Source organism: Columba livia, chromosome 1 (assembly GCF_036013475.1).
Source record: "Columba livia isolate bColLiv1 breed racing homer chromosome 1, bColLiv1.pat.W.v2, whole genome shotgun sequence".
Lineage (NCBI taxonomy): Eukaryota > Metazoa > Chordata > Aves > Columbiformes > Columbidae > Columba > Columba livia.
The window spans coordinates 42479086-42493622 of NC_088602.1; the positions used below are offsets into that span (position 1 = coordinate 42479086).

General features: G+C 34.0%; 1 protein-coding gene across 1 annotated transcript in view; it reads right to left on the reverse strand.

The window, feature by feature from the left end:
• The window catches only part of KLHL1 (kelch like family member 1), a 215519-nt gene that overhangs the window by 85726 nt on the left and 115256 nt on the right, over nucleotides 1-14537 (reverse strand). The gene's annotated exons all lie outside the window — the stretch shown is intronic.

The window sequence follows — 14537 nt, forward strand, 5'->3', positions numbered from 1 at the left end:
GTAGCTGTAATTAATATATTGATATATTCAAAAAATAATATGAAGATTATATGGCATTATTGTAATTAAAAATTGTCAGAATTAACAAAGTCTAGGGCAGATCTGTATATTATTTGTGATTTTAATAAACTCAGTTGTAATTGAGCACATTCAATATACTGTAAATCTTTGCATACCCATACTACCTTTTCCTGTATTTTTTCACTATTTGATCTATTTCTTAAATAGCTTGTCAGTCATATACAGTTATACTATTGATATCCATATGATGACTGTCTATACATATGACTAGCCTGAGACAAATATCAACTCCATGAACTTAGCATTATTTCTCGAACTTATCCACCTAACATGCAAAATGCATACAGCAATTAATCTCACAGTATTTAAATTTACAATGCTTATAACTAAAAAAATATAAAAAGCTATATAAACTATATAAAACATATAAGCTACATAAACTAAACAAAAATATTTCATTTAGTTGGCTGAATCTTAAGGACTGAATTAAGTGCTCTCTGAACTACCTACCCTACATTACCAGGACACAACAGAATCATAGTTTTGCAGGGAATCATTCTCCAAATATTTCTTTTAGGGTACTCGATCTCTGTGGAGAAACAGCAAATGTGTTCTCATATTCTTGATTAGTAGACAAGTGTAAGAAGAAACTAAACTAAGTATAGACTGGAGACACCAGACCCTCCTCCTGGAAAAATATATCTAATTTTTGACATAAAACAGAAGTGTGTAATGTGTTGGAGGGAGAAGAAAGTTACAATTTCTAATAGACAAAATATAATCAAGAACATCACAATGATATTTTGGATATATTTTGTGAGATCATGATGAGAAGCAGGAAAGAAATGACAAAAGATGAGTCAAGGACTTAATTGTAAGAACATCAAAATCAAGGGAAGTGGATAATTCCATGGTCTTAACACACCAAAATTCATACTAACGCTGTCTATAATTGCTTGTTTGAGTCTGGGCCAGGGGAAATACTGACTGGTCAGTATTACGGGAATGGAAATACAAGTAACACAGTATTACTGAGACAACGTAACTAGTAAAGAAAAAAAAAAAAGTGTTGCAAGACATAAAACATCAGAATTATACTCTGGCCCTAGTAAATCACATGTTGTCTTCCCCCCTGCCCCATGCAATACAATAAAATTATTTGTTTTAATTTTCCAAAGTTACATTTTTAAGTTTTTGTTTAAAAGGATCTGTTGAAAATCAGCTCCATAAGATTTTGTATAAGGTAGCAGAGATGAGTAATAGAGACATAGACATGACAAAATCGTGACAGAAATTAATTTAAATGTGTAATGCAATTGCACATTAAAAGCATATATGCAAATAGAATAAACTAGATAAAGTTGAAACTGATGCTTATTATTAGGAATGTGAATACATTTACATGCAAAACTTAACTTTCAATGAGTAACTTTTTAGTTCTACATAAACACCCAAAACAGAATGCTGACACAACAGGCAATCGAAGATATATGTATGGTCATCGTCTGTATTAACCATGCTGCTTAGTTGTCTTTACGCGGCTGATAATTAGATAAAAATTTGAGTCAGTTCTTTCTTAAAAATTGCTTGATTAAATGTCAATAGGTACCTAAAAAGATTTTTATGGCCTAAGCTGATGACTCCCGATAAAGTTTAAATTGTGTGACTAGAACATTTTACAGTGGCTTGGAAATGTAAGGGAACTAGTTTGCAGGCACCTAACCACAAATTGGCTTAATTCGTTTTAATTAAAAAGCTGTAAAACTCAGAAAATTTCATTGCACTTCTCAATAAAATTATTTATAAGCCAAAGCTTAATTAAAACTGGTTAAACTGACAATAAATCCCTTTATGAAAAAAAAAATATAACTCTACTTCTTAATAGGAACCAGCATCAAACTTTGCAATAGCATATTAATCCAAAGACCTGATATTATTGAGGAGCATTGTGATGGTGGAATACATTTTATGAACTCACAGAACTTAATTAATTTTGAATAACACTCAGAGCAGGGGCTCTACATTCAGAATAATAATATTTAAGTTTGATTAAGTTTTTTAATCATTTTTAATTGTTTTTTTCATTTGGATATATGCTTAAGGAGAACATATTCCAGTCTCTGTACTGATTTACAATTGACTGAAAGTAGGATCCAACAAAGTTTGCAGACAAAATGTATGAGCTCGAATCTGTTCTTCTAAACTTCTGGTTTGATGTTACTCAGGGTCAAGTATTGTAGAAAATGCTATTTAATAAAAAATATGTAACTGTAACTTCTGTATATATATATTTAGATGGTATATTTTTATATATGTTATAAAATAGCCACAAAATCCAGATTCAGTGCTAAAAACTCTGTCCTTCAAGTATTTAGCATTTCCTAAACTAACTACTGAATGTTTGGAACTTCCTAGATCACATTTTAATTTCTTGAGATTCATTTCATTTGGAGTAGTAAAGCATATTTCAATGGCTTGCTGTTTTATCAGAAATAATTTATTATATGCTTATTGTGGAAAAAATATCTGCCTTTCTTTTAAAATATAATTGGTCTTCATTGCTGCATTTAGGAACAGGTAACAAAATATGCCTGTGATCTAGTGGTTAAAATTCTCAGGATAAATGAAATTTTAAATTGTCTTGAAATGAATGTGCAAGATAAGAATTGAGCTACTCAGTCCTCCTTTAGTGAAGTGCTTTTAGAAATGTTTAGGTCCTCACAGGCTGAGAAACCTTAGTTTTGAGAATAAGGGTACTCAGCATTTAAGCATGTCCTGGCCTATGTGACAGAGGTGCGTGAGTTTTCAGGACCTGTAACTTTTGACTCTGATACTCAAGAAGCTTTGCAGATCTGCTCTTCACTGTCTCTTAAGTCCCATAAGATCAACTGAGCTGTGAATAATGCCTCTCCTGCATGGGTCATTCACTTAGCCTTTCCCTTCAGCAAGAATTTTAACATTTTAATTAAGTGGAGTAGTGGATTTTTCTTTTAAATTACAAAAGGTAACTTACAGTAGGAAGTATGAAAGTCTCTGAACCCACTTGGAGAAAGATATGTCTCATTTGGTTGCCCTTCCACTTTCTCAAAATGGTCATGTAATAACCATTGCTATGGGGTCATGGTAGAGCTGTTTCACTTTTAAACCTTTTCAGCAGCACACAGGATTAGAATTAAATGACCATAAAATATTAGCACAGTAGAGTCACGTAAACAAAACATATCTGTATTTAAAGGTAGATAAGCAAGTACCTGAGTATCTGATTCTGACAGATTATGCGTCATAGAAACATAAATGCTCTAATGAAATTAAAGGTTTCTCAAATGGAATTTAATAAAAATAAATTCTACTACATATATCCTTATAATCATGTTATCAATACAAATCGATTTTTTTTTTTAATCAAGACTTGTAATGAACATTATTTCACATGGAATCAAATTATCTTGTAAAAGTTAGTTGTCATTGATGTTTACATCACTGATTTCACTAATAAGCACGTATGAATTGTAAGGAAGAACCTAATTTTTTTTTTAAATTCTTAGCATGTTTTGGTTTGGGATTTTGGGGTCTTCCTTAAGAAATTTTACTCTTTATTGATTTTGATGCTGTGGCCTTTCCAATACAAAAATGAGGAATGCATAAAATAATGTTGAAAGAAAAAAAGATATCTATACTCTAGCCTTTCAATTAAATAGTACATGACTAGTGTCAATTAATATTTTAAGCCCAAACTGCCCTTACTTTAGAACCTAAGTTTTCATGAGACCATTTAAATGAATGCATAAACAGAACATCTTATTTTCATATTAAATCATATACTATACTTTCTAATATGCCAAGGACCTGAAAGTCAATTTTGATTTTGGTCAAGCCCCAAACTATTTCAGTTTGGAATTACTGTTGCTGTGCTACATCGAATTCAGCCCTCCTGTTCTGTACATACAGTTTCCTTATCAGCTGTGTATCATACAAGACCATATCCCCTTTACAAAAGCTATCCTACTGTGTGTCTTCTTTCCCAAGGAGAATGGGCTTTTCAGGTTCATGAACTCTCATTAAACAAAGGACTAGTATTTATCCATATGCTTATGGTCTGGTTCTCCAGCAAAATCCCAGATTTTATCTGAGAGTGAGCTCCATCTGCCGTATGTAATTCAAAAATCTATATGTTTCTTCCAGTATGAGATGCTAACCTGATGTCACCATCATGAAAGGGATATAAAGGCTGGGGGTGTTCACAGTATTGGCAACTACTGGAAAGAGAACACGTAAATGTATGCTCCTTCGCACTTTGTCAGTGGGGAGATCAGCAACTGCTGCTTTTTGGGGAGAGCACACAGGAAGCTCAGGACAGAAGAGACCGTGACTATGGATACCAGCAAAGTTAGACTACGACAATCTAAATATTTTCCTTTTTCACTTGCAACTTTTACTTCTTTTTTTTCCCAAATTTTTCAGATTTTAGGATATCAGTCTGCAGAATTATCCAGATTATAGTCTAAATCATCTTCAGTATCACGCAGCATTCTGAGATATCACAGCCTAAATGTAGTTCACAATCAGTTGGTCATAGACATTTGCCGATATGCAGGTTCATAATAATAAACTAGTTAAAACTTTCAAGCTAGAGAGCCTTAATCCTGCAGATTTTCTTAACTGTGTCAAAGTGGTTAATATTTGTTTCTTGTTTTGTTGAAGGATCTTGGCTCACATATACTGCATGTATATCTAAGAAGATCCAAAAGCCTAAACCTTTATACAAAACAGACGCAACTTGCTAAATGGATGAGGACATCTACACCTTGCTTTCTCTGATTGAAAGATTCTTCCAACACTGTTCTGGAAGGTCCTGTATTCCATAAAGCCTGGAACTTCTAAGTGCTAAGCCCCAGTGCATACATAACATGTTCATCCCAGCATGGTATCTAGGAAAAGCTGGCAGCCTGTAAACCAGTTAACTTGTTATTAATTACTCCACCTTCCTTTTTTTTTCCTTGTCTTTTTTTTTTTTTTTAATGTTATTTTATCCTCCCAAAATAAAGTTAATAGAACCAGGGAGGACAATTTGGGGACCTAAAATACTGGAATGTTTCTTTTCCATTACTTGAATTGTCAAAGACTGAGATACTTGTCATTGCAAGGGTTCTCAGCACAGTTTCAAGAAAATAGCAAAAGAGTCTAGCACTGTGAATATTTTGTGGTATTTTGGACTGAAAAAGCTAAAAGTGGCCAAAAATAGAGACTCACAGTGCAAACTCTAACACTGGTGAGTATTGTAAAGTGTAGATACACACTTGTGCTGACTCTGGTGACTGCCTTGTTTTGCTTTTAATTGTATCACATGTACCGTTGACACTCTTCAAATCTGGAAGAAATGAGCTGCCCAAACTTTTAAAATTGTGCTGTTTGCACAGCAGAAATGCAACCCTTCTCACCTAGATAACAGAACAACAATTTTTCTGGGTTTAAATTACAACACTCCAGGGAAATGGTCATGATGACACTCTCACTTTCTCCCTCTCCTAGCATGACTTTTATTTCCTCCCCACCCTGCTCCTATAATTATGCTTTGGTACAAGCTTGCTGCCCCAATCCAGCACTATCATCCCATTTACAGCCTGGCAACAGTAGCTTCCCTAACCTTCAGGTCACAGAATCACAGAATCATTTAGATTGGAACGGACCTCTTGAGACCAACTAGTCCAATGCCCCTGTTCAAGCAGGTTCAGATAGAGCACGTTGTCCAAGACCGTTTTAGTTGTGTTTTGAATATCTACACAGAAGGTCACCCCACAGCCTCTCTTTGCAATATATTGCAGTGATTGAACATCCTCACAGTAAAAAAGTGTATTCTTGTGTTCTGATGGAATTCCATGTTTTTTGTGTCCATTTCCTCTTGTTCTGTCAGTGGGTGCTACTGAGAAGAGGCTCCCTCCCTTATCTTTACTCCATTCCTTCAGGCATTTGTACACACTAACTTTCTCTTCACCAAGCTGAAGTGTCCCAACTCTCTCAACATCTCCTTATACGAAAAATGCCCAAGCAACCATTGGAGCAACCACTGGAGATAAACCACTCCAGAACTGGTACTGAGAGGAGAAACAGAATCATTTTGTAGGATAGGAGGACGTCAGGATCATCACTTACAACACCATACAGGGAAGGATAATACCGGGGTAAACTAATGAGCTTAGGGAAGAGGGTTTTCTTCCACTAAGGGCCTCATGAACACTTCCTGCAGCTTCTGGCCATTGCTGGAATACTCTATCCATGGATAGATTAAAACTCACTCAGGATGGGAACATACATGAATACACATTCTGTAGTAGGTACAGCCCATATTGATCAAACTGGGTAAGGCAGCGCACCATATCATGCGGCCAAGAGTCAGGAATTGTGGTTTACAGCATCTTAAGCAAGATGATTAAAGACAAAATTACTGTTAGAGAAGTCTTAGAAGCAGCACTGTTAGGCATCAGGTTGTTCAACAAAGGTTACAAATGTTTCTCACAATTTAATGTAATTTGCTGTGCATGACCATGGTGTATGCCAGAGCCAAGGCCTGTGGATTAATAAAACCAGTCAGTAATACTTTCAGACACTGTGCTATAGTTTACTCTGCTCATTATGCAGAATGTACAACAAGGGAGGATGTTGGTATTCAGTTACAGAGATGTGTCACAACCTGTGTAATCTGGCCTTTGAACCATATCACTAACCAAGCCTGGATGCAGAAAGGCACAAGAGTAACCTTTTAACGTTTATGTCAAGGTAAGCACATATTTTTATGTCCTAATGGAGGTCCCATCTTGTTTACTCTTATTACAGGCATAAAAAAGGAAAACAAGGAAAATGGAGGGTAATAAGCCTAACAGGAACCTCATCAAAATCAAATCCTATTAAAAGAAAGCTGAAAATCAGAAAATCAGAAAAGAAAAAAAAAAAAAAAAAAAAGGATGCTGTTTATAAAAGGGATTACATGAGGTGGTTTCCCCAGACAGCAGCAAACTGCCTCGGAATCTCTTTTAGTTTTGTTTTAACCCAGTTACCCTTCTGTTGAACCTAATAACATCTGATCCACTGAAGATTGCTTCCTATAAAGGCATCATCTCAAGACATCTGGAGATGGATAATTTGCCACTTTTGCAGTAGCTTTCAGAAGTAATCATCCTCAACACTAAAATGTGTGTCTAATTTCCCATTCGAACTCTTCTGTCTTCCACTTACACATATTGGGTATTTTCATGCATTTCTCACTCTGATTAATTAGTCTATTAGCACCAAAACTTAAAAAACTCAAAATAATCTCTTTGGTTTTTAAAAATTCAAAGTGGTCAAGTTGTTATGGCCTTGCTTTTACAATTAATTCAGAGTACTGTGTCCTGTAACACCATGTTGTAACGTTCAGGAGTGAAAATAAGATTCTTAATCATTAACACTGTTTCTTGTGGTAGCACCTACAAATTCAGTGGTAATCTCATAATCATTCAGACCTATTGTGACCCCACTTAGCCTATTAAATGTGATGGAATACAGCACAAAGCAAAGGCTGAAGGCATATGCAAGATCATATCTATTAAAAAAAAAAAAAAAAAGCTTCTACTTTTATAAATGATTAATAAACACTATAATTAAGATAACATTCCAAAAGGCAATTGAAACCTCAGTCAGAGCATTAGAGTGAAATCTTTTCTCATATTCCTGTAGTCCAAATTTGAATTAAAAATAAGGAGCCATTAAAATGAAAATGCATCTAACGAACCATGGGGAATTGCATGATCACAGAGGAAAAATGCCTTGTTCTATTACTCTCCTGTCTGCAGTTTGCAGCAAGTGTGTTTCTTCTGTCTTAATCAGCTATCTCAAAGCATATGTGTTCTGTGTCACATGTGGTATGTGCTGTTGCTGAAGAACATTTTAGTTACAGTTTTGTTTGAGGAGTGAAATGCTTAAAAGTGGAAGTTTATGTTAATATTAATATTTCAGATTCAGTAGTCATTTTAACTGAAACCAAATATTTAAAAAATCACATCAGAGAAACATGAAAACTTCAGTATTTCTGATTAATTTACAGCAAATCAAAGTATTGAAAAAGTAACTACCTTTCAAGAGTATTCTAGAAAACATATAGCCCACCATAGAGAATATACAAAGTTCAGGAAATGCCTGAATCATTCTCTCACACAGTTTGTTTTTCATTGCCAAACTTTAATCTACCTTTCAACTAATATCCAGCATACCTTGAAGCATTCCTGACAGTCTTAATTACTATGAATAAAGAGAATATATTCCAAATTAGAAAAACGTTGGAACACAAAAAAGATTCTGAGAACTGGCTCTCTATGCAAAGAGAACTTCCAATGGCTTCCACTCCATAAGCAGGTTTGAAGAAATTCATATGGTAATTACTTTCTGAAGCACTTACAGCCTTCAAGCACATTATTAAATGCAGATTAATTCTAAAGACACAATTTTATGCTACAAAGTTAATTAAAATAGCCACACATACCCATCCCCTAGACAACAGAAACGTTTTGTAGTCCATAGTATTTCAGAAAATAAAATAATTCACACAAAGATGTCTGATAATTAACAATGTTGATTTCCATACTCCTTCCAACAAAATAATGGTATATATTATAATGTAAAATTAACACTCTATTTAGATATTAAGTAATTTGTCAAGATGCAAGGCTGCTGAAAACTTGTCACATTAAGTTCTTGTCTTGGATAGAACACTTAAAAAACCTGTTAAATGAATGCTGAAAATATGTTAACCTACTGTGAGAATCCCAATAGGCGAATTTCAGACTGAAGTGAAATTGTAAAACATTTGTCGTCCTGCACATAGTATTGATTAAACTGACAGTTACTCTCATCTTATTGGTGTTTTGGAAATTACAAATTTGGAAGGAACAGACATTATGTTTCACTCTCTCTAAGACTTCATGTTGCCATCAAATAATCTCATGCTGTCAACTAACTATAATATACAGTAATTTCTTAGCATCAGTTCTTTGTCAGGAAGGGTGAGGAGGCAAAGAGAACTTTATAGCTGTGTCTCACTGTTGGTTGTTTTGCATTTTTTTCTGTTTTATTTCATTTTCATTAGCTTGTGTTCAAGATCTCAATTCATTATAATTCTTTTCTTTTTAAAATCCACCACTCAAAAAATAATCTGTATTTTTTAAAAGAATGATCTGAGCAAACTGTGCCCAAACTCAACTTCCCAAGCTATTTACTACAAAAGTGGTGTTTCTTTACATAATTAAACATTCCCTATATAATATATATTAAAACAAACAAACAAACAAACAAACAAACTAGAATACTTATCACTCTTCTAAAATTAGTTTAATTCTTGTCTTTTTTATTAACCAACACAAATAAACAGATAATTTCTTCTGGACACACACAGAACACTACTAAATGAGATTTACATGTGAAATTATGCTACTTTACACAGTTGACTTTGGAGCAGAATAGAATTATAAACATTCTTGAAGATAAAGATTTTAAAACAACATGGGGATTTGCTAAATTTTTAGGATTGGATTTCCTGATATGTGAGTGCTTTAGAAGGTACTCATTACATTAAAAATATGATATTTATTCAGATAAGCATATTGATAGCTGATACAGTCTTGCACAGAATTTAGGTACCTAGAAGTTACTTAACAGAAAAAGAGCTGTATCAGTTTAGAACAAGCAAAGGTCCAATTGTGACCAGTCATGAGACATTGTCACTTGACAATTATTAGAAGGAATTTTAAAATGTAAATGTTATATCTTCTATAGGTATTATAGATTTTGGAAATTTTTTATTTTAGGTATTTTCTATATGAGGTGTTTAGAAGGCCTTTGTCGACTTCAATTTATTTTATAGCACTTTGAATCTATTTAGGTTCAGTCTCCATAGAATCCCTTGCAGTAAACTACAGAACTTAAGCATATACCTGTAAAAAGTAAGTATTTCCTTTTGTTTGCTTTTAAATCTTTTACTCAAATACATTTGATGCTCAGCTCTTGAATTGAAGGAAATATCCCATTCTCCCCTTTTATGCCATTTATGTCTTTTGTGTCTATAATAATCTCTCTAGCAGTCATAGCTTCCCATTACAAAACAACAACAACAAAAACCCCACCAATAACTAAAAACTTCAAAAAACTGAAGAACACAAACCAAACCAAACAAACAAATGCTCCCCCCAAAAAAAATAAAAATGAACAAACAAAAAATCACCAGCAACAAGAAAACCCACCACCGCCATGAAAACACTTTTCTTCTTGTAGAGATAGGAGGCTTTCCCACATTTTCAATCATTGCTTTGTTATTATCCTCAACTACAACTAAACAGTGCCACTCCAAGATAACTTTACTACAGGTGATCCAAGGAGAGAGAACACCAACCAGCCTCACCTCACATGCTTCCCCGATGAAAAGGAAATCTAGGATGCAGGATATTTGATCTGGATGGCAGAGGATTCAGACAGTCATCACTGATCCTTTTTTAGTGCTTTTTAGTTTTCACACTTTATTGGTGAGATTAGATAACTAGATCTACAAGCAGTAATAAAGGTGAAAACAAACCATGGAGTAGGATTTGTTGTTTCCTCTTTTGTCCTGTTTCTTTCCTTATGCTCACCAGCACTTCCCTTCTTTTGTAACTACCCTGAGTGCTCAGCAAACATTCTCATAAATAGACAATTTATCTCAATGAATATAAGTTGTCTGTATTTTTTCCCTCCCTCCCTCATAATGAATAGTTAAGATCCCATCATTAAACGTCTGCAGATTATCACTTCACCTGTATTACTTTTACCTTATCAATATTTTATTTTATTTGACATTACACGCTTAGCATGACAAGATCATTTTGCAACTTCTTACAGGCAGCTTGTGGCTTTTACTATCCTCAGTAATTTTATACTGCCCATAAAGCCATTTTATTTCATTATTTACTCTTTTTTCCATACAATTTATGAGAAATTTTAGCCGAGTAATTCACAACATACTTCCCTTGTGACATCTGTACGTTCATTCTGATCCTTCATTTCCTAATTGTTAACCAGATATTAATCCACAGCAGCATCTTTGTTCTCATGCCTTTATGGCTACATTTCTTTAAGAGCTGCCAATAATAGACTTATCAAAAGACGTTTGGAAATGCAAGTACACAATAGGAAATTTCTCCCCAGACTCTCACAGACTTGTGAAATGGGGTTTGCCCTACCAAAATTTCTTTCACTCCTTGACACTTCTTAATCCATCTTTCTGCCTGCTTTCCTTTATTACGGTATAACTGATTTATACAGAAATCAAGCTAACTGGTGTCTGGCTCTTTGTGGGACTTTTCTTTCTTTTTTTTCCTCTATGGTCCCTCACTGATGTCACATTTATCAGCTTCCATCTTTCTCTCACCAAGGGCAACTTAGATGTTGGGTTACATATCATAGCTAACACTTCCTTCAGAATACTCAGGTCAACACCATATGGTCTTAGTGATCTGTCAGCATTCATATAATTTTGAGATAATTATTCTGACTTATCTACTTAGGAAAAAAAAAGTTAACTAAAAAAAAAGTTAATTTATGGTCTAAGACCCTTAGTAGCAAATATGAATGTGAACAACTCATTTAAATTTCTGAATCTTACCTTAGCTGCCTTGAACATTCATATTAAACCTGTTTTATCTCAAGCTTACGGATTCTTTGTCAATGTTTTTAGTTTTAATGTTTTTGAAAAGCACAGAATCCAAAAGCCAAACTGGTTGCTCAGTTTCCCTACATAGTGCATGCGCAAATTCAGTCACTAAACAGCAAGCCAAAATCCTGTACAGTACAGAGGATGCTATTTTGAATGTGCCAAAAGGAAATATGGTATCTTCTAAGAGAATAAATTCTATTGAAAATTGAAAATTACAGAGTGGTACAAAAAATTAATTCTGATTATTTTGAGAATATTATATTTTGCCTTGATTGGACAGCAATGAAATATTGTAAATTTTGACTTAATGCATCAGGTTGACTGATGAAACAGAATCATAAAATAATTCAGGTAGAAAGAAACCCATGGAGGTCATCTGGTCCAACCCTTTTTCAAATCAAGGCTAATTTCAAACATAGGTCAGGATGTTCACAGCCTTGTTGAGTCTAGCTTTGAGTATTTCCGAGCACAGGGACTCCACACCCTCTCTGAGAAAGCTGCTCGGAGTACTGCTATCACTGTAAACAAATGTTTTTCACAAGGAAATTGCAACTCAGGGCTGTTGCCCAATGTGCTCTCATTGCGTACCTTCAGGAAGAAAATTATCTTATCTTGTCTACAACCTCTAATAGGTAGCTGCAATCCCTTTTAGATTTCTTCATGAATGTCCCCTCAGGTTCTCTTCACATATTATGTGCTTCCTGCTTCAGCTGCATAGCTGGTTCAATTTGCTCTTGAATTAAAACGCCACCAGCTGGAAAATGCTTTCCAGTTAAGGCACCATCCTGGGTAGAGGGGAATAATTATTTATCTCAATCCACTGGCTAATACAACTGAGTATATAGTCTTCACACAAATGCAGCACAAAATTTCATCAGAAGAAAAATTCTGAATAGTTTCAGTTAAAAACTGATAATGTTGACTAGAGCTGCATGTCATTCAGATGGTCTGCAGACTGTGTTGCTCTTCATTTGGCAACATAAAGACCTGTATAATATATTTTTGTTATATCATAACTTATAGCAAAATAGTTTATGTAAGAACAGACTAAAATAAACCCCCAAAACAACGACAAAAAACAACTAAACAAGCATAAAAATACATGAGATATAATGAAGGAAAACCATCCTCAACTCAGCTAGAATTTATTCATAGCAAACTACAACATTACTGCAGGGTGATAAACAACTTGCTGTGTAAATTAAATATATAGGGGGAATGATGCATCAGCACCTTCTTGGCACATACTGCAAGTTTCAGAGATGCCACAATAGGGATATATTTGTCTGAATAACAGGAGAGATTATACACATCACATATTTATGTAAATACATATATGTGTATGCAGAAAGGAATTAATCCAAAACAAGATTAAGGCTTTGCAATTATTAATTTACTTAATCCATATCCACAGTTCTGTATTATTTTCCCTTCTTTTTGTATTTCGCTAACATGAACCATATAGCTTTATTATCTTTTGGCTTTTCTGCTATCCACATGAAAACTAACATATTTAAAACAAAAAGTAAATTTTATTTACTTTCACTTTAAAAAAAAAAGTAAAACAAAAAGCAGCAAAAAATAATAAGAAAAGTTTCTTGTGATTTTTCCTACTTATTTATTTTTTTTGTTCTATTTTGATTTTTTTCCTAATGTCTTCAGTCTTCACACATTCATGTAAGGAAACAAACACGCAAAACTTTAAAGGGTAACCTCAACCCTCTTCTTTTCTTTTTTAGTCAATACAATTTTCAGTAGAAATCTTTGAAAGTAAAACACCACCAAAATTATTAATACTGCAAAACAGAGAACAAAATGACTGACCTGTATGGTTGCAAAATGGATATGCACCAAATAAGTTCATTATTTCCAGTGCAGTATAGAGATAAATTCTCTACTTACATGTTTATTCCAAACAGATCAGTTCATGTTCATCTAAAATACAAGTTAACTCTCAATATTACTAAACCAATTAAAAAAAAAATCATTGGAAAGGAATTTTAAATCAAACTCATCAGTCTTTTTATTTCCACTAACCTTCTCTTACAATGAGCAAAGTTAAAGAAACTGTGCCTCGCAGGTCTCAGATGCCAAATTAACACTGGGCCATCTCAGAGCTACCCTAACCTTAAGCATGTATCAGGCTGCTTAACAGATTGTCTTGCTATTGAAAATGCCCTTGCAACCTTCTTCCATTTTCTTTTTCATTATTTTCTCATTCATTTTAAGAAAGCTCTGATGTGCTGGGTAAAGAGAGCTTATCCTGTTAAGTCAATATGTTTTCCAATTACTTACTACTATTTGTTGTACATCAGTCAAGTTAGAACACTTTCAGGAAAGTATGCATGTAAAAAAACCCACAATATCAACAACTAATACAGGGCTCTTTTAAGACTGTTATATACATTCTGGAAGGCAGTCCCCCATATTTTCTGTACAGAAGGTCATCTAATTTAAACATATACCTGTATTACCTGATGCTATTGAAAATATTAAATATACTTACGTAAACAACTGAATGTGCCCAACTGCAATGGATTCTGTTGTTAAGAACTTGTAACTAAAAGTCTTAAAAACCTAATTCTGTGTAGAAAACAGAAGAAGGAGATTGGACTACACTACCTGTAGGGAAATCTTTAATGAAACAAAATTGAAACTATTAATTCTTTTTAACCTTTATATTTTTGAGAGAAGCAATTTCCTCACCCATCTAGCTGTGATAGCAGCATCATGAAGGCTTCACTCTGCTGTGTTTAACCCTACTGCAAACAACAGCTACACTGACTGGACATAACTCTGATGAAAG